The sequence below is a fragment of the Schistocerca serialis genome, chromosome 6 (genome assembly GCF_023864345.2).
Source record: "Schistocerca serialis cubense isolate TAMUIC-IGC-003099 chromosome 6, iqSchSeri2.2, whole genome shotgun sequence".
NCBI classification, from domain to species: domain Eukaryota; kingdom Metazoa; phylum Arthropoda; class Insecta; order Orthoptera; family Acrididae; genus Schistocerca; species Schistocerca serialis.
The window spans coordinates 634,185,914-634,210,364 of NC_064643.1; the positions used below are offsets into that span (position 1 = coordinate 634,185,914).

The following is a 24,451-nucleotide window of genomic DNA, read 5'->3' on the forward strand; positions in this document are numbered from 1 at the left end:
CTAGAATTACGGAATATGCTTATGCTCATGCATTATGATGTTTTTGGAGAACGAAATTCTCTTCTGTATAAATTAACATGGATTCTGTAAGCAGAAATCGAAAGAAATACAGCTCGCTACGTCCGTCTTGAAGTCCATAGGGTCATAGACAATTGCACCCATATTGATTCTGTGTTCATTTACTCACTGATTGGACCCGATCTGTGACTGGATTCGAGACTTCCTTCTAATAGGTACAACTCAACAAATTGTTCTTAATGAGACACTAGTAGTGCATCACTGTCGGTATGAAATAATCTTTAAATAACTTTTGAGGTCATATTCCAGCTGAACTTTCAACTACCACGGAATACCCCAAATCCTACCATGCTCAGGCAAGTGTGCTTGCTATATTTCACTGATGTCAGCATGAGTACTTATCATTCTGGGAACCACATCCAGCTACGTGGCAAGGATATAGAAAAGAGGGAAATAGTCAACCCCCAGCCATCTTATCGTATAGTACAACCATGTGTGTCGTTTTAAATGAACGATGCCACTTCGAAGCAAACATCACTCCTCACCTAAGAAACTTTATCGAACCATCGAAGCAGGCTAGTTCCTATGACAGCTGCATGCCAGTGAAAAACCACAGAGAGCAGCTCATATGTACGATCTTGTAGATTTATAGAATAGTTTCGTGAGACAAAATAGTATGTGAATCCCACATGCGCTATGTATAAATTAATGACGCCATAGCATATTTCACTAAGAGGTGGCACATAATAAAGTAAGACAATAATTTAATGATAAAGTCCGCGATTCGCGTGTCATAAAACTGCGTCACTGGCGGTATTGTGAATCGAGCAACGTAACCTCTTATCTGTGTTTACATTCCGCGCTGACCAGTTGCAGCTGTAGCGGCGCATCGAAAGCTAAGTACTAATTAATTATTTGTGTAAAGTGGTTTATTTAGGAGCTTTAGTGGTCTTCAGCCGGAGTTTTTTGTGTTTTCTGGTGAAATAATTTCAGAAGAACTTTTTGGGAACTTTTTTCAGCTTCGTTACTGTGTCATTAGACATTTGATTCTCTTTCTGTATTAGTCTTTTGTTATATTCACATTTGTTGTTTATTAATACTGTTAATAATAGTAGTTACTTCCCTTGTAGAGTAAGTTTGTGATTATTGTAGTCACGTTTTTAACATCTTCTTATTGTAGTAGCGGAACTTAGAAAAAGTAAAATTTTACCATGAGTGAGAAGTGTGGGCTTTGCCGTAGGTTCGTGAGTAGTGGATTGCGGTGTGATACTTGTTCGAAGTATTTTCGCTGGGGGGGGAATGCAGTGGGGAAGCCAGTGGGCATTCTGGTGAGATCCTCTCCTGGAACTGCAGGTTATGTAGCAAGAGTAAGTTGATAGAGGAGCAGGAGCGTAAGATCTGTGCCCTTCAGGTGCAGCTGAAAAACGCACAGGAGGAGCTAGATAGAATGAGGAGGGAGAAGGGGGTTGGGGAATGGGAGCTGGCTGTTGGCAAGAGATCTGCTAGGAGAAGAAGATTTTTAGATAGTTTTACTATTGGTGTTTACAATAGATATGACCAACTGTCAGAGTCTAGTGGAGAGGAATCTCTAGTAGCTGTAGATGTAGGAAGTATGCAGCAGACCTCAGTAGTTACGGTGGCTAGAACAGTTGCAAAGTCGAAGAGGAAGAAGAAGGTTCTGCTGTTAGGTAGTTCTCATGGCAGTGGTGTAGGCCAGCAGTTGCAGGAAGTGCTGCGGAGTGAGTACCAGGTCACCAGCATTGCGAAGCCTAATGCAGGATTGGCTCAGGTGACTGTTAACATATGGGGATTATGTAGGGATTTTACTAAAGAGGATCAGGTAGTGATTGTGGGTGGGGCTGGTAATAGTATTGATAGGGATGGGGAGTATAACATAGATGGTGACCTGGAAAGGATAGCCACTCAGACTGGCAACACAAATGTGCATTTCGTGGAACTGTTTCAGCGTCACGATCGGCCTCATCTTAATACAGCCGTCAGGCGTAATAACATGAGACTTGGGGGTGCGCTGATGACAGAAAGCATGGGTCACATTTCAGTGGTGTCGGTGGAGTCTATCAGCAGGACGGGTTTCACTAGACATGGCCTTCACCTCAGTAGGTATGGGAAGGGGAGGTTGGCAAAGCTTATAGGTGACAGCATAGGTGGGGTTGGTGGGATCACTCATGGGAAAATTCCTGCAGTAGTGGGTGTTAGAGCTGCACCTTTTTTAGATTGAAGTCAGCTGATAGGTATTCCTGCTTAAGGGAAGTCTCTCTAACAAAGGAACCACTTTTGACAAAGCCTAGGTATCCGAGTGATGAGGGAATTAGTATATTTCATTAAAATATACAAGGTATTAGAGATAAAGTGAGTGAACTGCTTATAGATGTTGACTCTGAAATTATTGGTGTATCTGAACACTTCTTAAATAAGGAGATAATTCAGAGGATTCCTTTACCAGCATACAGGTTGGCTGGCAGCTTTTCGAGGAGCTCTTTGCGGTGTGGGGGAGTAGCCATGTATGTGAAAAACGGTATCCCATTTGAGTCAATTGATGTTTCAAAGTACTGCACTGAAAAGGTGTCTGAATGTTGTGCTGGTGTGGTTAAATTTAACGGAGATAAACTTCTAACTGTTGTTATTTATAGATCCCCAGACTCCGATTTCACAACATTTTTGCTAAAGCTAGAGGTGGTTCTTGGTTCACTTTATAGGAAATACAAAAAGTTAGTTATATGTGGTGACTTCAATATTAATTGTATAAGTGATTGTGCAAGGAAGAGGATGCTGGTAGACCTCTTTAATTCACATAATCTTACGCAAACCGTATTCTTTCCAACGAGAGTTCAAGGGAACAGTAGAACAACCATAGACAACATTTTTGTTCATTCCTCATTACTAGAAGGGCATTCTGTTAGCAAAAAGGTGAATGGCCTTTCAGATCATGATGCACAAATTTTAACTCTATAAGATTTTTGTGCTGCAACACGTGTTAAATATAGTCATCAGTTGTTTAGGAAAGCTGATCCAGTTGCTGTAGAGACCTTTGTAAACCTTATCAAGGAACAAGAGTAGCAAGATGTTTATAGCGCTGATGCTGTAGACGATAAATATAATGCTTTTCTCAAGACTTTTCTCATGCTCTTTGAAAGTTGCTTTCCGTTAGAACGTTGAAAACAGGGTACTAGCACAAACAGGCAGCCTGGGTGGCTGACTAGAGGGATAAGAATATCTTGTAGAACAAAGTGGCAGTTATATCAAAACGTTACAAACAGTCAAAATCTAAATGCAGCAGCCCATTACAAACAGTATTGTAAGGTGCTTAAAATGTTATTAGGAAGGCAAAAAGTATGTGGTATGCAGATAGAATAGCTAACTCTCAGGATAAAATTAAAACCATATGGTCAGTCGTAAAGGAAGTGGCTGGTCTGCAGAGACAGATCGAGGATACAGAATCAGTGCGTAGTGGGAATGTCCGTGTTACTGATAAGTCGCATATATGTACAGTATTTAATAATCACTTTCTGAATATAGCAGGTGAACTAAATAGAAACCTAGTCCCAACAGGGAATCATATAGCGCTCTTAGAAAATAGTGTTCGGAGACTGTTACCTGAAATGCTCCTCCATGATACTGACAAGAGGGAGGTTGAGTTAGTAATTAAATCACTAAAGACCAAGAACTCTCATGGATACGACGGGGTATCTAGCAGAATACTGAAGCTTTGTTCTATGTATGTTATCCCAGTACTTAGCCATATCTGTAACTTTTCCTTTAGGAGTGGTCGGTTTCCTGACCGATTAAAGTACTCGGTAGTGAAGCCACTTTATAAAAAGGGAGACATTGATAATGTTGACAATTTTAGACCTATTTCTATGCCATCGGTGTTTGCTAAAGTTATCGAGAAGGTTGTATATACAAGGTTACTGGAGCATTTAAATTCACATAATTTGCTGTCAAATGTTCAGTTTGGTTTTAGAAATGGTTTAACAACTGAAAATGCTATATTTTCTTTTCTCTGTAAGGTTTTGGACGGATTAAATAAAAGGTTGCGAACGCTAGGTGTTTTCTTTGATTTAACGAAGGCTTTTGACTGTGTTGACCACAAAATATTACTGCAGAAGTTGGACCATTATGGAGTAAGGGGAGTAGCTTACAATTGGTTCGCCTCTTACATTAAGAACAGAAAGCAGAGGGTAATTCTCCGCAATATTGAGAGTGGTAGTGGTGTTCAGTCCCAATGGGGCACTGTTAAGTGGGGCATTCCCCAAGGGTCGGTGCTGGGGCCACTGCTGTTTCTTATTTATATAAATGATATGCCTTCTAGTATTACAGGTGATTCAAAAATATTTCTGTTTGCTGATGACACCAGCTTGATAGTGAAGGATCTTGTGTGTAATATTGAAACAGTAACAAATAATGTAGTTCATGAAATAAGTTTGTGGCTTTTGGAAAATAATTTGATGCTAAATCACAGTAAGACTCACTTTTTACAGTTTCTAACTCACAATTCAACAAGAACCGATATTTTGATCAGACAGAATGGGCATATTATAAACGAGACGGAACAGTTCAAGTTCCTAGGCGTTCGGATAGATAGTAAGCTATTGTGGAAAGCCCATGTACAGGATCTTGTTCAGAAACTAAATGCTGCTTTATTTACCATAAGAACAGTATCTGAAATAAGTGACACTTCAACACGAAAAGTAGTCTACTTCGCATATTTTCATACGCTTATGTCGTATGGTATTATTTTTTGGGATAATTCTTCTGATTCAAAAAGGGTATTTTTGGCTCAAAAACTGGCTGTTCGAGCTATATGTGGTGTAAGTTCGAGAACCTCTTGTCGACCCCTAATCAATAGTCTGGGAATTCTGACATTGCCCTCACAGTATATATTTTCTTTAATGTCGTTTGTTGTTAGCAACATTAGCCTATTCCCAAGAGTTAGCAGCTTTCACTCAGTTAATACTAGGCAGAAATCAAATCTGCATGTGGAATGCACTTCCTTGACTCTTGTGCAGAAAGGAGTGCAGTATTCTGCTGCATCTATTTTCAATAAGCTACCACAAGAACTCAAAAATCTTAACAGTAGCCCAAACTCTCTTAAGTCTAAACTGAAGAGTTTCCTCATGGTTCACTCCTTCTATTCTGTCGAGGAGCTCCTGCAAGAGCTGAAAAATTAAGCAAATTCCAATGTTACATTGTTGATTTTCTTAATTTAAACTTACGACTTGTCACCTAAATATGTTTTATATATATATATATATTTCATTTTATCTGTTTCTAATATCGTGTTATAATTTCATGTATTGACTCGTTCCATGACCATGGAGACTTCTCCTTAATTTGGTCCCACGGAACAATAAATAAATAAATAATAAAAAAACAAAGTTTCCCTCTTGTTTTGATACAGAACCTCTGTGTCGTATTTGTTGAAGTCGGAGTAGCTTGTTAAAGCTGTATGCAGACAGAATATTATAGTTAATGGCTTACCTGTACACCAGCAGTCAAACAGCAGAAACGTTATTAAAAACCACACAGCAGCCATTATGTAAGTTATTTGTTAAATGACACCACTTGGAAGCAATCAGCACAGAGTAGAGAGAAGTACATCATAAATACTGTTTGATGGTGCTTAATATACTTCAGAAGTCTTGCACAGGATCTAAATACAATACCCATCCTGTCCCTTCCTATAACATTCCCACGCCCGAAAGACTACTAGCTGCACCATACGAGGAATTTCATCATCAGCTGGAAGACACTACTAATAGTCTTTGATCGTGAGAGCCTATGAGGCCACATGATGCATAGCCTTAGCCTGTCTCTGGGTCACATCTTCATCTATACGGCATGCCTACATCTTCAATGGAAGCCCTACAAACTCCACAATGTGCGAGCCATTCGCCTCGTCTTTAGTCAGAGCGATAACCTTCTTGTTCTGAAGTGTTATACCTCGAGGATTATCGGCCGCACATCGAGACATGTCACATTCCTCAGGACTGTATTAATTACTTCATACGGATTGCAAACTTTCACCCAGTAGACGAAACTATCGGTATACATATAAAGTAAGACATCATAAAGTAAGATTATGAGGAGTAAGACTATGAAGAGATGAATGACTGGCTTGTGGCAGTTGCGGTGTGTGTCTGTGTGTGTGTGTGTGTGTGTGTGTGTGTGTGAGTGTGTGTGTGTGTGTGTGTACCACGCCAGATATCTGGAACACGAAAATGTGCTGAGTAGCAATGGAGACCAGCCTCTTGTAAGGTCACCTCTCGTTTTTTTAAAAGTAGCTGTAGGTATCTTAGACTCACAGAGATCATTATTGGAACACATTACAACAGTTCTCTCTCGTTATCAGGTTTTAACCGCTAGAAGCTGACATCTCCAGTTGTGCATTATGGATGCAATTTTTACATAAAAAAGAAACATAGCATTTCATTGTTGAACAACAACGTTTATTTCACTCACATTCGTTTTAACATAATGAACCATTAAATTTCTTTCATATGGGAAACCTCAAGAGCGCCAATCACACCACTACTGTTCCAACAATTTCACATTTCATGCAGCAGTCACTGATTTGTTTTTGACAATACATATTTACAATCAGAGTGCAGGGATTGAGGGACATCCCCTATCCCCAATATTATAGACATCGATTGCGATAAAAAGGCCTTAAGCCACTTTGGCGTTGTCGACTCCAGAATAAAATGATCAGAAGCAACCACACGACTTCGAACGTCATCCAACATTTGAAATGCTGGCTCCTTTGCAACAAATCGATGTCTATGGCGCAGAACACATTGTACATACTCTACTTGCGACCTCGTCTTTCAGGCTAATAATGATGCTGCAGCTGTCAGCGTTCAGACCAAGACTGATGTGACCTACTGGTGGAAAACTGGATACAACAACTCGTACATTCTGTGCAGGAGCAGACCAGTAGGAGTCATTACTGGGTAAATGTTTCTTGCTCCCTACTGGCTTATAAAACCGGAAGGGTGCATTCCCGCCCACCATCACCCATGAGTTGCTACTATTACATTAAGATTCATATTTCGCCCTGTATACTACAAATTCAGTTATTATGCGTTTTATACTTATACAGACGATAGAAGACACTCCTAATTCGATTCCTACGCTCTAATTATTCATGTATAAATGCCACAGCCGGCCGGTGTGGCCGAGCTGTTCTAGGCGCTTCAGTCTAGAACCGCGCGACCGCTACGGTCGCAGGTTCGAATACTGCCACGGGCATGGATATGTGTGATGTCCTTAGGATGGTTAGGTTTAAGTAGTTCTAAGTTCTATGGCACTGATGACCTCAGATGTTAAGTCCCATAGTGCTCAGATCCATTTGAACCATTTAAATGCCACAACAGTATTTACGATATGTTCCCTGTATCCTGTACCAGTTACCTGCATGTGGGGTATAAATTACAATGTGTACTCCACAGAGACGAGTAAGAGTATATGTAGTAGCCATGTCGCTATCTCAATGGTAGTAGTGTATGTTCGAACTGCAGCAATGATTTATGAACAATCATTGCGTTATAGCACAGTATTTCGCAAACAGCTGTCTTCTGTAGGCCTTGAATTTAGCCTGTATTGCATCGGCTCCAAAAGTTGCGACCACATACTTTAGAACCTCCACTGTGCAGACCCAACAGTTACACACTTTGGTGAGTGGGCCGCGCGGTTAGAGACGCCATGTCACGGATTCCGCGGCCCCTGCCGCCTGAGGTTCGAGTCCTCCCTCGGGCATGGGTGAGTGTGTTTTCTTAACACAAGGTAGTTCAAGAAGTGTGTAAGTCTAGGGACCGATGACCTCAGCAGTTTGGTCCCTTAGGAATCCACACACACACACACACACACACACACACACACACACACACACTTGGGTACAGGAGGAATACAAGCATTGATGCATAGCTCCACTTGCTTTATGGCTACACTGTTGTTATGCAAATACACTACAAAACCATAGTGCACCCCTCTTACATATGTAGTTAGTTGTTAGTCAATCTACCGCAGATGACCCTCCCCTTCCCCGTCCAGCCCTTTGCCATGAGGTCATTGAAATACGACAAGCACGGTTGCCTGAGCGTGGTAGGATTCCGGGCGTTTTGTGGTAGTTGAAAGTTCAGCTGTAACATGACCCCAAAGCTCATTTGAAGTTTATTTCGTACCGGCAGTAACACACTACTGACGTGAAGTACACATGTGTAGGGATATTTCTGGAGTACTCCAAGGGAGTGTTGTTGGGGCGTTATGGGGAGAACTTGTCTGACGAAGTAATAGAAGAAGAAGTGGCAGTCGATATGGATGGCCCAGTATTACAGTCAGTATGTAAGAGACTTTTAAAACATTAACCATCAGTTCAAAGAGAAGGGATAAATAATATGTCTTCTGAATTTCTAAAAACACTGGGGAAATGGCAAACAATAGACTACTGAACTTGGTTTGTAGAATCTATGACACTGGAGGCAGAGAATCAGTTTTTGGGAAAAGAATCATCCACACAATCCTGAACATAGGAAGAGCAAGTAAGTGTGAGAACTATGGTAGGGTCACCTTAAAAGCCATGCATCCAGATTGCTGACCAGAATTATATATAGAGGAATGGGAAAGAAAACTGAGGGTATGTTTGGCTCTCCTAAAGGTACAGGCACCAGAGGGACATTTCTGATTTCCCAGTTGACAATGGAAACAAGACTTAAGAAAAATCAAGTTCCTGCATAGGATGTGCCGACTTCGAAAAAGCGTTTGGCAATGTAACATAGTGCAACATATTCGAACTTCTGAGAAAAATAAGAGTAAGCTATAGGGAGAGAAAGGTAACATACAATGTGCACGAGAACGAAGAGGGGACAATAAGAATGGAAGACCAAGAACAAAATGCTCGGATAAAAATGGGAGTGAGACAGGGATGCAGTGTTTCTCAACTAAACATCAGAACATCAAGATAAGTTGCTAGGATGGTTCCCTTGAAAGGGCACGGCCGATTTCCTTCCCCATCCTTGACACAATCCGCGCTTGTGCTTCGACTCTAATGGTCTCGATGTTGACGGGACCTTAAACCTAATTTTCCTTCCCTCCTTCCTTTCTTCCTACCTTCAAGATAAGTGACCTCGAAGCAGTCGGAGTCAACGAATTCTGCTACCTTGGAAGCGAAATAACACATGACGGTCGAAACAAGGACATAAAAACCAGGATAGCTCAGGTAAAGGAGGAATTCCTCGAAAAAATAAGTCTTTTGGTATCAAACATGGACGTTAGTCTGAGGAACAAATTTCTGAGTATACATGTTAAGAGGGCAGAATTGCATGGAATATGGGAACACTAGAAAATAAGATGATTGAGGCGCTTGAGATGCGGTGCTTTAGAAGGATGTTGAAAATTAAGTTGACTCAAGACTAGGGATGAGGGGGCTGACCGCAGAAACGAAGAAAGAAACATCTGGGATGCACTGAAAGAAGACCGGATAGGGTGATAGGACCGATATAAAAACATCAGGGAATAACTTATATGGTAGTAGAGGGAAGTGTAAAGGGTAAAAACTGCAGTGGAATATATCGAAAAAATGGCTTGGAGCACTATGGGATTTAACATCTGAGGTCATCAGTCCCCTAGAACTTAGAACCACTTAAGCCTAACTAAGGACATCACACGCAGCCATGCCCGAGGCAGGATTCGAACCTGCGACCGCAGCGGTCGCGCGGTTCCGGACTGAAGCGCCTAGAACCTTTCGGCCACCGCGGCTGGCGAATACACCGAACAAATAACATAGCACGCAGGATGCAAGTGCTACTCTCATATCAGTAGGTTGTCACAAGTGAGGAAGTCGTGGCGGGCCGGATCAAACCACCCAGGAGGCTGATGACTCAAAAAAAAAAAGAAGACTATTTACAATGTATGTAAATCATTTAGTGCTCAACGCGGGGAGCGCCTAAGGCTGTTCGTGAGCGACGAGGGTTATTGTCGACAAAAAAGGCCGCAACGCCTGGAGACTAGCAAAACGGATGAGGACAGGCAAAGAATAGATGTCGGGCACACTGAATGGCAGCTAATCCTGAACGTAAATGTAAGGTGTCGCTTGTACGCAGGCAGACACATCCGTCGATGTTCATTGCTGATAAATCACTGGTAACAGTAACAACCGTAAAATATCTACAGTGGAGTGTCCGCACAAAAGCGATATTGTAGGAAAAGCGGATGCCTGGCTAAGGGTCATTGAAAAGATCTTAAGGAAACGTAATTCGCCCATGGAAGAAGTGGCTTACGTAACATTCGCTTGACTTATTCTTGTGTACTGTTCATAGGTCTGGGACCAGTACCAGCTTGGATCCGCATATTAACGTGCGACAGAAACTGCACCAGTGAACGAACAGTATCGCCCGGAGAAGTAGACCAGATGCGCGGTCTGATCAAACGTTGTGGGACCCCCCGGTGTAATGCGGAATTGACCGCTAGAAGTCAGGAGAGACTGATCCGACACTATTACAGGAGGCAGGGAGTACTGTGTTGTCAGTGGAGAATTAGTAACGACAGAACTGGTCGGCGAGGTGAGCCCAGTGACTTCAAATGTTCACCAGTCATCAGACGACACCAGAATAACTTATCTATCAGAAACATTTCAACCCTTGTAAGGCTTCTGTTGGTGATGTGACTGCGAAGTGGAAATGCAAATGATGAACCGCAGCTAAACCAAGACTACGTAGACTTGATGTACTGACGGAGAGGTCCGTTGAACATTGCGCAAGATAGTTGTCAAAAAACGTTTGAAATCATTTAGTGAGTTCCAATCCAGCTAGCACGATGACTGCGGGTAGGGAGATACAAAGAATGGAGTCAAGTGTACAATGCCCTCTGTGGCATTGTAGCGAGAAGGAAGCGACTGTGCCTTATTCCTCTGGTTTCTGTATCACTAAACTGGTGTCTTGCGGCTTCGGTTGTCCCTCGTCGCACAGTAGTAGCGCTCAGGCGTCAGGTTCACTGTTGGTTTGTGATCCTCCTGAGGTGGTGTATCGGGATGCCAGTTGTTAAATGTTAACAACGTTTTGTAATGTACTCGTTTTAATGAAGGATCCTTTCAAACACACGTCACACACTTTCCAACGTGGGTACGCCGTTATACTCAACCCTTTACAACACATTTATCACTTTCAATACTCGTCATAGATACTGCCCACGACACGTGGCGTTCACTGACCTTCACTTTATACTTTGTTTATCACTGCTATATTTACTCTCTACCGTTCTTTTGAAGCCGCCTCCGGTTACTCGGCCATGCGTTTTTGTTGGCGCCTCGCTATTAACTCGCCTTGTCTTCCCGACGCACAAGAGAGACCCCACCTTTCTCCCTCAGCCAACAGGGTCACTCCACTCGTCTCTTACGCTCATACAGGGTGGTCCATTGACCGTGACCGGGCCAAATATCTCACGAAATAAGCGTCAAACGAAAAAACTACAAGGACAAAACTCGTCTAGCTTGAAGGGGGAAACCAGATGGCACTATGGTTGGCCCGCTAGATGGCGCTGCCATAGGTCAAACGGATATCAACTGCGTTTTTTTAAATAGGAACCCCCATTTTTTTATTACATATTCGTGTAGTACGTAAAGAAATATGAATGTTTTAGTTGGACTACTTTTTTCGCTTTGTGATAGAGAGCGTTGTAATAGTCACAAACATGTGGCTCACCATTTTAGACGAACAGTTGGTAACAGGTAGGTTTTTTAAATTAAAATACAGAACGTAGGAACGTTTGAACATTTTATTTCGGTTGTTCCAATGTGATACATGTACCTTTGTGAACTTATCATTTCTGTGAACGCATGCTGTTACAGCGTGATTACCTATAAATACGACATTAATGCAACAAATGTTCAATGTGATAACCCTCAATCTCAATGCATTTGGCAATACGTGTAACGAAATTCCTCTCAACAGCAAGTAGTTCGCCTTGCGTAATGTTCGCACATGCATTGACAATGCGTTGACGCATGTTGTCAGGCGTTGTCGGTGGATCATGATAGCAAATATCCTTCAGTTTTGCCCACAGAAAGAAATCCGGGGACCTCAGATCCGGTGAACGTCCGGGCCACGGTATGGTGCTTCGATGACTAACCCACCTGTCGTGAAATGTGCTATTCAATACCCCTCAACCGCACGCGAGCTATGTGCCGGACATCCATCATATTGGAAGTACGTCACCATTCTGTCATGCAGTGAAACATCTTGTAGTAACATCGGTAGAACATTACGTAGATAATCAGCATACATTGCACCATTTAGATTGCCATCGATAAAATGGGGGCCAATTATCCTTCCTCCCATAATGCCGCACCATACATTAACCCGCCAAGGTCGCTGATGTTCCACTTGTCGCAGCCATCGTGGATTTTCCGTTGCCCAATAGTGCATATTATGCTGGTTTACGTTACGGCTGTTGGTGATTGACGCTTCGTCGCTAAATAGAAAGCGTGCAAAAAATCTGTCATCTTCCCGTAATTTCTCTTGTGTCCAGTGGCAGAACTGTTCACGACGTTCAAAGTCGTCGCCATGCAATTCCTGGAGCATAGAAATACGGTAAGGGTGCAATCGATGTTGATGTAGCATTCTCAACACCGATGCTTTTGAGATTCCCGATTCTCGCGTAATTTGTCTGCTACTGATGTGCCTATTAGCCGCGACTGCAGCTAAAACACCCACTTGGGCATCATCATTTGTTGCAGGTCGTGGATGACGTTTCACACGTGGCTGAACACTTCCTGTTTCCTTAAATAACGTTAACTATCCGGCGAACGGTCCGGACACTTGGATGATGATGTCCAGGACACCGAGCAGCATACATAGGACACGCCCGTTGGGCATTTTGATCACAATAGCCATACGTCAACACGATATCGACCTTTCCCGCCATTGGTAAACGGTCATCTTAACATGGGTAATGTATCACGGAGCAAATACCGTCCGCACTGGCGGAATGTTACGTGAGACCACGAACTTATACGTTTATGACTATTACAGTGCCATCTATCACAAGCGAAAAAAATGGTCCAACTAAAACATTCATATTTCTTTACGTATTACACGAATATGTAATAAAAAATGGGGGTTCCTATTTAGAAAAACGCAGTTGATATCCGTTTGACCTATGGCAGCGCCATCTATCGGGCCAACCATAGCGCCATCTGGTTTCCCCCCTCAAGCTAGACGAGTTTCGTTCTTTGTAGTCTTTTCGTTTGATGCTTATTTCGTGAGATATTTGGCCCGGTCACTATCAGTGGAGCATACTGTATGTATATCAAAATTCTCAGCCAAGTTTGTCTCGGAACACTGTCTCCGATTGTAGGATCGTACTCCCGAATAGTCGGATCTTGTCACTACTGGGCGTTTAGATCGCTGTTGCCAGGCGGATCTGGCGTCACGTTTGCGGACGTTGTGACGAAAGTTTGTCTCGGAACACTGTCTCCGATTGTAGGATCGTACTCCCGAATAGTCGGATCTTGTCACTACTAAGGTTGTACAACATTGCCTCCTATGATGTTATCGTTAACGCTCCTTACTGACGCATAATTGTCAGATGCACATGTAGCCTGGCTGCTACTGAGAATTCCTGATTGCATAAATGTGGGTAATAATTAGCATAAACACGTGAAGGGATGCACGTATGCATCACAAGTGGTCGAACAGCTTCTCATAACTCACACATTTCTGTAGGCAAATCTAACCGACGTTGAAGTCGTGTAGAAGGCGACGCCACTGGGCATCGGATGACTGTAAATAAGTGACTTGGAACTTCCTGGCAGATTAAAACTGCGTGCCGGACCAAGACTCGAACTCGGGACCTTTACCTTTCGCGGGCAAGTGTTCTGTCAGCTGAGCTAGCCAAGCATGACTTACGCCCCGTCCTCACCGCTTTACTTCTGCCAGTACCTCATCTCCTACCTTCCAAATTTTACAGTAGCTCTCCTGCGAACCTTGCAGAACTAGCACTCCTGAAGAAAGGATATCGCGGAGACATGGCTTAGCCACAGCCTGGGGGATGTTTCCAGAATGAGATTTTCACTCTGCAGTGCACACTCCGCTGCAGAGTGAAAATCTCATTCTGGAAGTGACTTGGAATGATGAATCACCCTTTGCCATGTGGCAATCCGACGGAAGCGTTTGGGTTTACCGAATTACTAGAGAACGTTAGCTGCTTTCAAGTGTAGTACTTACCGTGAAATACGGTGTGCTGGTGGTGTTACAGTGTGAGGATGTTTTTCATGGCTAGGATGTGCTCCCCGTTTTTCGTGGGTGGGGTGTGGTCCCCTTATTGCGCTCAAGAAAACGCTATATGTGAAAGGATGTGAATACACTGTTGTCTACCGCGAACAGTAGAAGAACAGTTTGGGGACGTCTGTATTAGCTGGACAGTACGCCCTATCATAAAGCAGCATTTACAAGGCAGCTGTTTGTGGAGTTGGGAATTCCTGAAACTGAGACTGCCCACAGTCTCAACCTAATGGAACACCTTTGGGATGAGTTAGAACGTCGACATAGTTCCAGACTGCAGCCTCTTGAGGAAGAATAGGCTTCCATTCCTCCACAGGCATTCAGGTACCTCATTGAACGTGTCCCCATCAGAGTGGATACAAGCCATATTAAAGTCCACCAGTAGAAGTCCGGATACTTTTGATCAGAAGTGTACTTCGTCAGCTTATGGCGGAGTTTCAAGGAGAGCATGCGACGTAACAGATGAAAGCCTCGCTAATAAACGAGGACAGCATGCGACGTAACAGATGAAAGCCTCGCTAATAAAATATCGCTTACTTGCTTACACAATATTTGTAACTGGGGCTGTTTTCCATTTTAAGTGCTCGCCCTGCGGCCATGTCTGCGCTATTTATTCCAGCCGACTGCGGCCGGTCGTCGCGTGTCCGACGGCAGGCGGCATTTGCATCTTATAAGTGTGAGGCTGGTCTGCATTTAAAGTGGAGATGCGTCAGCCGGCCCCAGGCCCTCGTCGCCCCCTAATCTCGCAGCCCCGGGGTGACACAGCCGGCGTGCAAAATCGGGCACAATGACTGGAGCGTGCGGCCGAGCGCCCCGCTCATGTGTTTCCGAGAAGGCTACTGTACTGCCCACTGAGTCGCGACCTACAACCCTCAGACTGGCAGTCGAGTGTTCTTCGCTGCTGGACGTGGGCGACACTGCAGCTCCTGCGTATGATTTAGCCAAACATTTTGCTTCTTTTGTCTTGTTTTTAGGGCGCAAAAACAACTGGGTTACACGCGCCCACGTCAAAACTATAGAACACGAAGAAGGAGAGGAGTTAAAAAACGACTAAACGTCAATCCCAACTGACATAAGAGAAGACAACTAAAAACAGGAACGTGGAGAAAGGGCTACAAAAGACACCATACGGAAACGGAGATCCAAAACTAAAAATTAAAAGGCCTTCGTCATAATGCTTTGACGGATAAAAAGTAAAACGAGGTCGACAGCCCGCGCGTCATTTGCTAAAACGACCAATAACTCAGACAGCAAACCCAAGGGGGAACGTTAACGGTTAAAAAATGGACATTCCATCAGGAAGTGGAGGACAGCTAAAACGTGGACGCAATGTGTACAAATTGGTGGGGGAGCCAAACATTTTGCTTCTTATGTAAGTCTGCAGGCATTCGTGGCCGGCCGGCCTGTGTGGCCGAGCGGTTCTAGGCGCTTCAAAAAAAATGGTTCAAATGGCTCTGAGCACTATGGGACTCAACTGCTGTGGTCATCAGTCCCCTAGAACTTAGAACTACTTAAACCTAACTAACCTAAGGACATCACACACACCCATGCCCGAGGCAGGATTCGAACCTGCGACCGTAGCAGCAGTAGGCGCTTCAGTCCGGAACCGCGCGACCGCTATGGTCGCAGGTTCGAATCCTGCCTCGGGCATGGATGTGTGTGATGTCCTTAGGTTAGTTAGGTTTAAGTAGTTCTAAGTTCTAGGGGACTGATGACCTCAGCTGTTAAGTCCCATAGTGCTCAGAGCCATTTGAACCATTTTTCGTGGCCGTTGTCACTGAAGTTAAAATCTTCTGGGATATCAGGCCGCTTCATGTTTCTTCTAAAATGTTCGACGTTTCGACCTCTCTGCTGGTCTCTTCCTCAGGATCTTTTGGTGTCCACTACTGCTTTATAAGTCGACGCGACACTCGTCTCAGACAGTGTTCTAGCAGTTGTGAACACCAAAAGATCCTGAGGAAGATCCCAGCAGACGGGTCGAAACGTCGCACACTTTAGAAGAAGCATGACACGGCCTGATATCCCAGAAGATTTTAACTTCATTTTGCTTCTTTGCTGAGACCGTTGGTGGGCAAATGCTCACTCACATCTCATCACATCCGTAACTCAGCGAACTATGTCAATAGACTGAGGCCTCTCCACCTAAGCAATTGGGCCGTTTCAATGTGGTACCTGTTTTTTATTTACAAATGTTCCTCTCGCAGATTCTTTGGCACTAACAGCCAACAACTTTTAGGTGGACATCACTGCTTTCTTTCGGCACACCCTTTACTTAACCTGTTTTGTGTTGAAACAAGAATATTTTGAACAGACTGATGGTGCGTCGTGGGCAGCTCTCTCTCTCGTTTGGTGGAAAACCTTTTTATGGTGGATTTCAAGGAGGCAGTGCTTGAATTAGCTGCCCTTAAACAAACTGTATTTTGGATGCATGTAGGCGATATTTTCATAGGATGGCCTCATAGAGAAGATTTCTTCATCAGCTCATCTCGATTCATAAGAACGTTCGGGTCGCTATGGAGAAAGACAAAGTTGGTTCTCTGCCATTCTTGGATGTCTTGGTTCGACGGACGAATGATGGCTCTGTGGGGCATTCAGTTTATTGTAAGCCCACTCATACTGATTTGTATTTGCAAGCGTCAAGTTATTATCACCCATCGCAAATTATGAGCGTACTTAAAACACTCGTACACAGAGCTCACAGAGTTCCAGATCTAGATAGTTTGCCTAAAGAGCTCGCCCATCTAAGGACAGCGTCCAGGAAAAATGGATATCCTACCTGACAGGGCACTATCAGTTAGAATCAAGAACGACAAAGCGGATACGGCAAAATCTTTAACTTCTCTGCATTTCGAGGACAATATTTCCTTTAAAATAACAAGAAATCGCCTTAAATTTCAATTGAAACTGGTTTTACATCCATTATCTGATAATCACAAAGCTTCTGGGATCTGTGAAGGTCGACTTGTTATTGCAGGAGGCCTGAATGTACAAAATACACTGATGAGCCAGAACACTATGATCACCTGCTCAATACGTTGTTTGTCCATTTTTGGAACGAAATAGATAACTGATTCTGCGTATCAGGGATCCGACAGTTTGTTGGTAGGTTTGTGGAGGCATGTGGCATTAGACGTCTATGCACAGCTCATGTAATTCACCTAAATAACGGGCCGCTGGTGTGGGTACTCGCTGATGGCACTCGATAGTGACCCAGATGGGTTCCATAAGATGTACTTCAGGCGAATTTGGTCACCGAGACATCAACGTGGGTTCACTATAATGCTCCTCAAACCACTGTAGCACGGTTCTGGTTCTGAGACACGAACAATTATACTGCCAGCGGGGGAAACATCAAACATGAAGTGATGCAAATGGTTCACAGCTGTAAGCGTGTCTTCGATCAGCCGGCCGGTGTGGCCGTGCTGTTAAAGGCGCTTCAGTCTGGAACCGCGTGACCGCTGCGGTCGCAGGTTCGAATCCTGCCTCGGGCATGGGTGTGTGTGATGTCCTTAGGTTAGTTAGGTTTAATTAGCTCTAAGTTCTAGGCGACTGATGACCTCAGAAGTTAAGTCGCATAGTGCTCAGAGCCATTTGAACCATTTTTTGTCTTCTATCATTACCACAGGTCCCATGCACGCGCAGGAGAACGTCTCCCATATTTTGCATTGGTCCCAGCAGCCTGCGTCCTTCATAGGCTGCACGTTTCGAGCCACCGTTCGCTGCGCTGATGGCATTTGTGGAGACGACCAGCGACCTAGCGTAGCAAAAATGTGGTTCACCCGAAGAGCCGGCGCGTTTCCATCGATCGACGGTCGAATCCAGATGGTCCCGTGCTCACAGCAATTGTTGGGTCAACATGAGAACATGTAGGACTGCTCTGCTGTTGTGCTCCATGTTCAACAATGTACGACGAACTGTGTGCTCCGAAATACTTGTGCGTGCGCCTGCACTGCGCTACTTCAGCAGAGATACCACATATCACCAGCCGTTCTACTTTACAGAGCAGACAAGCCTCCGAACCCCATGTTCTGTGAAGAGTCATGGACGTCCAACCGCGTGAAATTCGACAAACTTTGACGCCTTCGAGATACGCTACATCTACATCTACATGATTACTCTGCAATTCACATTTAAGTGCTTGGCAGAGGGTTCATTGAACCACAATCATACTATCTCTCTACCATTCCACTCCCGAATAGCCCGCGGGAAAAACGAACACCTAAATCTTTCTGTTCGAGCTCTGATTTCTCCTATTTTATTTTGATGATCATTACTACCTATGTAGGTTGGGCTCAACAAAATATTTTCGCATTCGGAAGAGAAAGTTGGTGACCGAAATTTCGTAAATAGATCTCGCCGCGACGAAAAACGTCTTTGCTTTAATGACTTCCATCCCAACTCGCGTATCATATCTGCCACACTCTCTCCCCTATTACGTGATAATACAAAACGAGCTGCCCTTTTTTGCATCCTTTCGATGTCTTCCGTCAATCCCACCTGGTAAGGATCCCACACCGCGCAGCAATATTTTAACAGAGGACGAATGAGTGTGGTGTAAGCTGCCTCTTTAGTGGACTTGTTGCATCTTCTAAGTGTCCTGCCAATGAAACGCAACCTTTGACTCGCCTTTCCCACAATATTATCTATGTGATCTTTCCAACTGAAGTTGTTCGTAATTTTAACACCCAGGTACTTAGTTGAATTGACAGCCTTGAGAATTGTACTATTTATCGAGTAAGCGAATTCCAATGGATTTCTTTTGGAACTCATGTAGATCACCTCACACTTTTCGTTATTTAGCGTCAACTGTCACCTGCCACTCCATACAGCAATCTTTTCTAAATGGATTTGCAACTGATACTGGTCTTCGGATGACCTTACTAGACGGTAAATTACAGCATCATCTGCGAACAACCTAAGAGAACGGCTCAGATTGTCACCCAGGTCATTTATATAGATCAGGAACAGCAGATGTCCCAGGACGCTTCCCTGGGGAACACCTGATATCACTTCAGTTTTACTCGATGATTTGCCGTCTATTACTACGAACTGCGACCTTCCTGACAGGAAATCACGAATCCAGTCGCACAACTGAGACGATAGCCCATAGCCCGCAGCTTGATTAGAAGTCGCTTGTGAGGAACGATGTCAAAAGCTTTCCGGAAATCTAGAAATACGGAATCAACTTGAGATCCCCTGTCAATAGCGGCCATTACTTCGTGCGAATAAAGAGCTAGCTGCGTTGCACAAGAACGATGTTTTCTGAAGCCATGCTGATTGCGTATCAATAGATCGTTCCCTTCGAGGTGATTCATAATTTTTGAATACAGTATATGCTCCAAAACCCTACTGGAAACCGACGTCAATGATATAGGTCTGTAGTTCGATGGATTACTCCTACTACCCTTCTTAAACACTGGTGCGACGTGCGCAATTTTCCAATCTGTAGGTACAGAATTATCGGTGAGCGAGCGGTTGTATATGATTGCTAAGTAGGGAGCTATTGTATCAGCGAAATCTGAATGGAACCTAATCGGTATACAATCTGGACCTGAAGACTTGCCCGTATCAAGCGATTTGAGGCGCCTCGCAGCCCCTAAGGTATCTACTTCTAAGAAACTCATGCTTGCAGCTGTTCGTGTTTCAAATTCTGGAATATTCCATTCGTCTTCCCTGCGGAATAATAATTTGGCCTTTGTCAAAGTCACGTGGCTCACTGGATTTCCCGATTTGCAACTCATATCTTCGCTAGGATGATCCCCCGTCCGAGTTTCCTCTGCTAATACAATTTTGTTACCTCGTCACGTGCCCGCAAAGCCACCAGGCGGCATTCAACGTCCTGATAGGCGGTGGTCACCATGTTTTGGCTCATCAGCGTACCTTGTTCTCATCAGAATCGGCAGCAAACCAACACAGACAATGGTAGTTCAGGTATACCTGAGGCTGTCGCAAGCTGAAGATGAAGAGAGATATAGAAAGTGAGGATACTGAACGGGTAATTCAGAAAGTACAGGGAGATAAAAATCTAATGGTCATGGGGGGCTGGAATGCGGTTGTAGGGGACGGATTGGAAGAAAGGATTAGGGAGTATTTGAGCTTGGCACTAGGAATGACAGAGGAGAAAGACTAATTGAGTTCTGTAGTAAATTTCAGCTAGTAATAGCAAATACTCTGTTCAAGAATCACAAGAGGAGGAGAAGTCAGATACTGGATTGTAAGGCGTACCCGGAGCGGATATAGATTCAGATCACAATCTAGTAATGATGAAGAGTAGGCTGAAGTCTAAGAGCCTAGTCACGAAGAATCGATACGCAAAGAAAATGGATACGGAAGTACTAAGGAATGAAGAGATACGCTTGAAAGCTCTTTGAAGCTACAGCACTGCTGTAAAGAATAACTCAGTGGGCAGTTCGGTTGAAGAGGAATTGGCATCACTAAAAAGCGCAATCACAGAAGTTGGAAAGAAAAACATAGGTAGAAAGGAGGTAACTGCAAAGAAAACATAGATAACAGATGAAATACTTCAATTGATCGACGAAAGAAGGAAGTACAAAAAGGAAATACATGAACATAGAAATACAAGTCGCAAAGGAATGAAATAAATAGGACGTGCAAGGAAGCTAAGACGAAATGGTTGAATGAGAAATGTGAAGGAATCGAAAAAGAAATGACTGTCGGAAGGACTGACTCAGCATGTAGAAGAGACAAAACTGCCTTCGGTGAAATGAAGCGCAAAGGTGGTAACATTAAAAGTGTAATGGGAATTGCACTGTTCAGTGCTAAGGAGAGAGGTGGAAAGAGTACACTGAAGCTCTCTATGAGGGGGATTATTTGTCTGATGTGATAGACGAAGGGACAGGTGTCGATATAAACTGATAGAGAATTATCGCACCAGCTTAACAGCATTCAATTTTCTGACGAGAATAATATACAGAAAAATGGAAAATAAAATTGAGGATATATTAGATGACGATCAGTTTGCCTTTAGGAAAAATAAAGGCATCAGAAAGGCAGTTATGACGTTTTGGTTGATAATGGAAGTAAACTAAAAGAAAATCAAGACACATTCATAGGACTGGTCGACCTGGAAACAGTGTTCGACAATGAGAAAGTGTCCAAGATGTTCGAAATTCTGAGTAAAATAGGATAAGCTATAGGGAGAGACGGGTGATACGAAACAGTACAAGAGCCAAGAGAGAATAATAACCAAAAACGAAGCACTCGGACGAAAAAGGGTGTAAGAAAGGAATGTAGTCTTTCGCCTCTACTGTTCGATCTATCCATCGAAGAAGCAATGACGGAAATAAAAGGAAGGTTGAAGAGTGGAATTAAAATTCGAGGTGATAGGATATCAACAATAAGATTCGCTCACGATATTGCTATCCTCAAATGGCTCTGAGTACTATGGGACTTAACATCTGAGGTCATCAGTCCCCTAGAACTTAGAACTACTTAAACTTAACTAACCTAAGGACATCACACACATCCATGCCCGAGGTAGGATTCGAACCTGCGACCGTAGCGGTCGCTTGGTTCCAGACTGAAGCACCTAGAACCGCTCGGCCACACTGGCCGGCTATTGCTACCCTCAGAGAAAGTGAAGAAGAATTATAGGATCTGATAAATGGATCTAATGAATACAGAAAGTGGATTGAGAGTAAAATCGAAGGAGGATGAAACTAATGAGAAGACGCAGAAATGAGAGCAGCGAGCAACTTAACATCAGGATTGATGGTCGCGAAGTAGATGAAGTTAACGAATTCTGCTACCTAGACAGCAAAGTAACCGGCGACGGACGGAACACGGAGGACATCAAAAGGCGACTAGTAGGGGCAAAAACGGCATTCCTGGCCAAGAGAAGTCTACTAGTATGATACATAGGCCTTTATCTGAGGAAGAATTTTTTCAGAATGTACTTTGGGAAAGCAGCGCTGTAAGGCAGCGAAACGCTGATTGTGGGAAAACCTGAAGAGAAGAGAATAGAAGCATTTGAGATGTCGTGCTAGAGACCAATGTTGAAAATTATGTAGATTGATAGAGTAAGGAATGAGAAGGTTCTGCGCAGAATCGAAGAGGAAAGGAATATATGAAATCACAGAGGAATTCGTGGCAGGCCGCATCAGACCAGTCAGAAGACAGATGTCTCAAAGAAAAATTTGAAGTCAGCTCACACGCACTGTGAAAGAATGCCTCACTGAACCTCAGCGTTGCACCTGTCTTTTGCAACTGAGCAAGACCGCTACTGCCGAACACTGCATTTACATTGGAGTTTCAACGAAGTATGAGAGAACAATGATCGTGAACGCAGCAGCATCTTTTTGGGACTCCATTACTAAAGAATTCTTGAAAATACGTCTGGCGGAACATCGGATGGACCGTGATAGCGGTTACCAGTTGGGCAGTGAATGGAACCCCATCGTCTCCACGATTTGCTGTAATCGAAAACGGTAGAGTCCTCCAACGGCCGGTAATGCAAGTGACAGCAAAGTTCCGTGGTTTCACCAGGGAGAGTGCTGTCGCCGCGAATTTTTATGGTCCGTCTGTCAGTTTGACTTTGAGGCATATGCGGAAAACTCACAGGGCGCTGTATATTACGAAAAGGTCTTCGTTAGTCTTCGACGGCTCACCTGAGGATGGCAGGTGGAGTTTCTGCTAGGAGCACCTGTACCCCATAGACACACCAATTGGAGCACTGGCACGTCCTGGTGAGACGGTGAGACTTGCGGCCTGTTGCATATTACCTATAGTCCTATTAAAACTGCTTGTTAGTTGACATCTGCCACTTGCTGCTACAGTGTTTGGCCACATCGGCTGCCGCTCGATTAAAGGCGACAGGCAAACACAGCGCGTCACTCTACAAGTGCTGAAATGCTGCCCATGTAGCGAGGAGCAATGTTGGAAGCGGCTGCCGTCAGGTATGACGGGAACGCGAGATTCTCTGTCCAGAGCCGATTTAAAGCGACGTGACTGGACTACGGCAGACGACGCATATTGTAGAACCGAATTTATACTGGTGTCCTAACCTAACGACAACCTCGTGATGTGCTATGTATCGGTGAAAACGGCGATCAACAGCCGCTTTTTCCACGACTATTAAAGCTGACCTATATGAGCAAATTCATGACATAAAAAAATTCAGTTTCAGCAATAAAAGCGAGCTGTGATTTCTCGATTTCATTGGTTACATGAAACTCTACACGCAATGGATGTACGAACTGACGCACACCAATCGCAGAGCAGTATTTGTTAGCACTCGGTTACAGATTAGAGGCGACCTACATCTACATACATACTCCGCAATCCACCATACGGTGCGTGGCGGAGGGTACCTCGTACCACAACTAGCATCTTCTCTCCCTGTTCCACTCCCAAACAGAACGAGGGAAAAATGGCTGCCTATATGCCTCTGTACGAGTCCTAATCTCTCTTATCTTATCTTTGTGGTCTTTCCGCAAAATATAAGTTGGCGGCAGTAAAATTGTACTGCAGTCAGCCTCAAATTCTGACCCAGGCAGATTCCAAACGAAAAACGAATGATGAGAAGAAAAAGAGCAAATAAAGAAGTCAGTAGGATGATGAAAATGACGAGAGACAGGAATGAAAACTGAAAATTGTATTTGCACCAATAAATTCAATAAAAATAATAATCAAAATAATAATAAAAAATGATATCACCTGACACCAGTGATGCCCGTGTGTGTGTGTGTGTGTGTGTGTGTGTGTGTGTGTGTGTGTGTGCATGTGTGCGTGTGTGAGTGTGTGAGTGTGTGCGTGTGCGTGTGTGCGTGTGCGTGTGTGAGTGTGTGCGTGTGTTAGTGTGTGCGTGTGTTAGTGTGTGCGTGTGTTAGTGTGTGCGTGTGTTAGTGTGTGCATGTGTTAGTGTGTGCGTGTGTTAGTGTGTGCGTGTGTGCGTATGTGAGTGTGTGTGTGTGTGAGTGTGTGCGTGTGTGGGTGTGCGCGTGTGTGAATGTGTGCGTGTGTGCGTGTGTGAGTGTGTGCGTGTGTGAGTATGCGCGTGTGTGAATGTGTGCGTGTGTGAGTGTGTGCGTGTGTGAGTATGCGCGTGTGTATGTGCGTGTGTGAGTGCGTGCGCGCGAGTGTGTGCGCAGTTTGCTTTTGGTGTGGTTTTCATGTCTGCA

General features: G+C 43.9%; 1 protein-coding gene across 1 annotated transcript in view; it reads right to left on the reverse strand.

Moving 5' to 3' along the window:
• Positions 1–24,451, reverse strand: part of LOC126484521 (protein Wnt-5b-like) — a 606,999-nt gene that overhangs the window by 189,289 nt on the left and 393,259 nt on the right. The gene's annotated exons all lie outside the window — the stretch shown is intronic.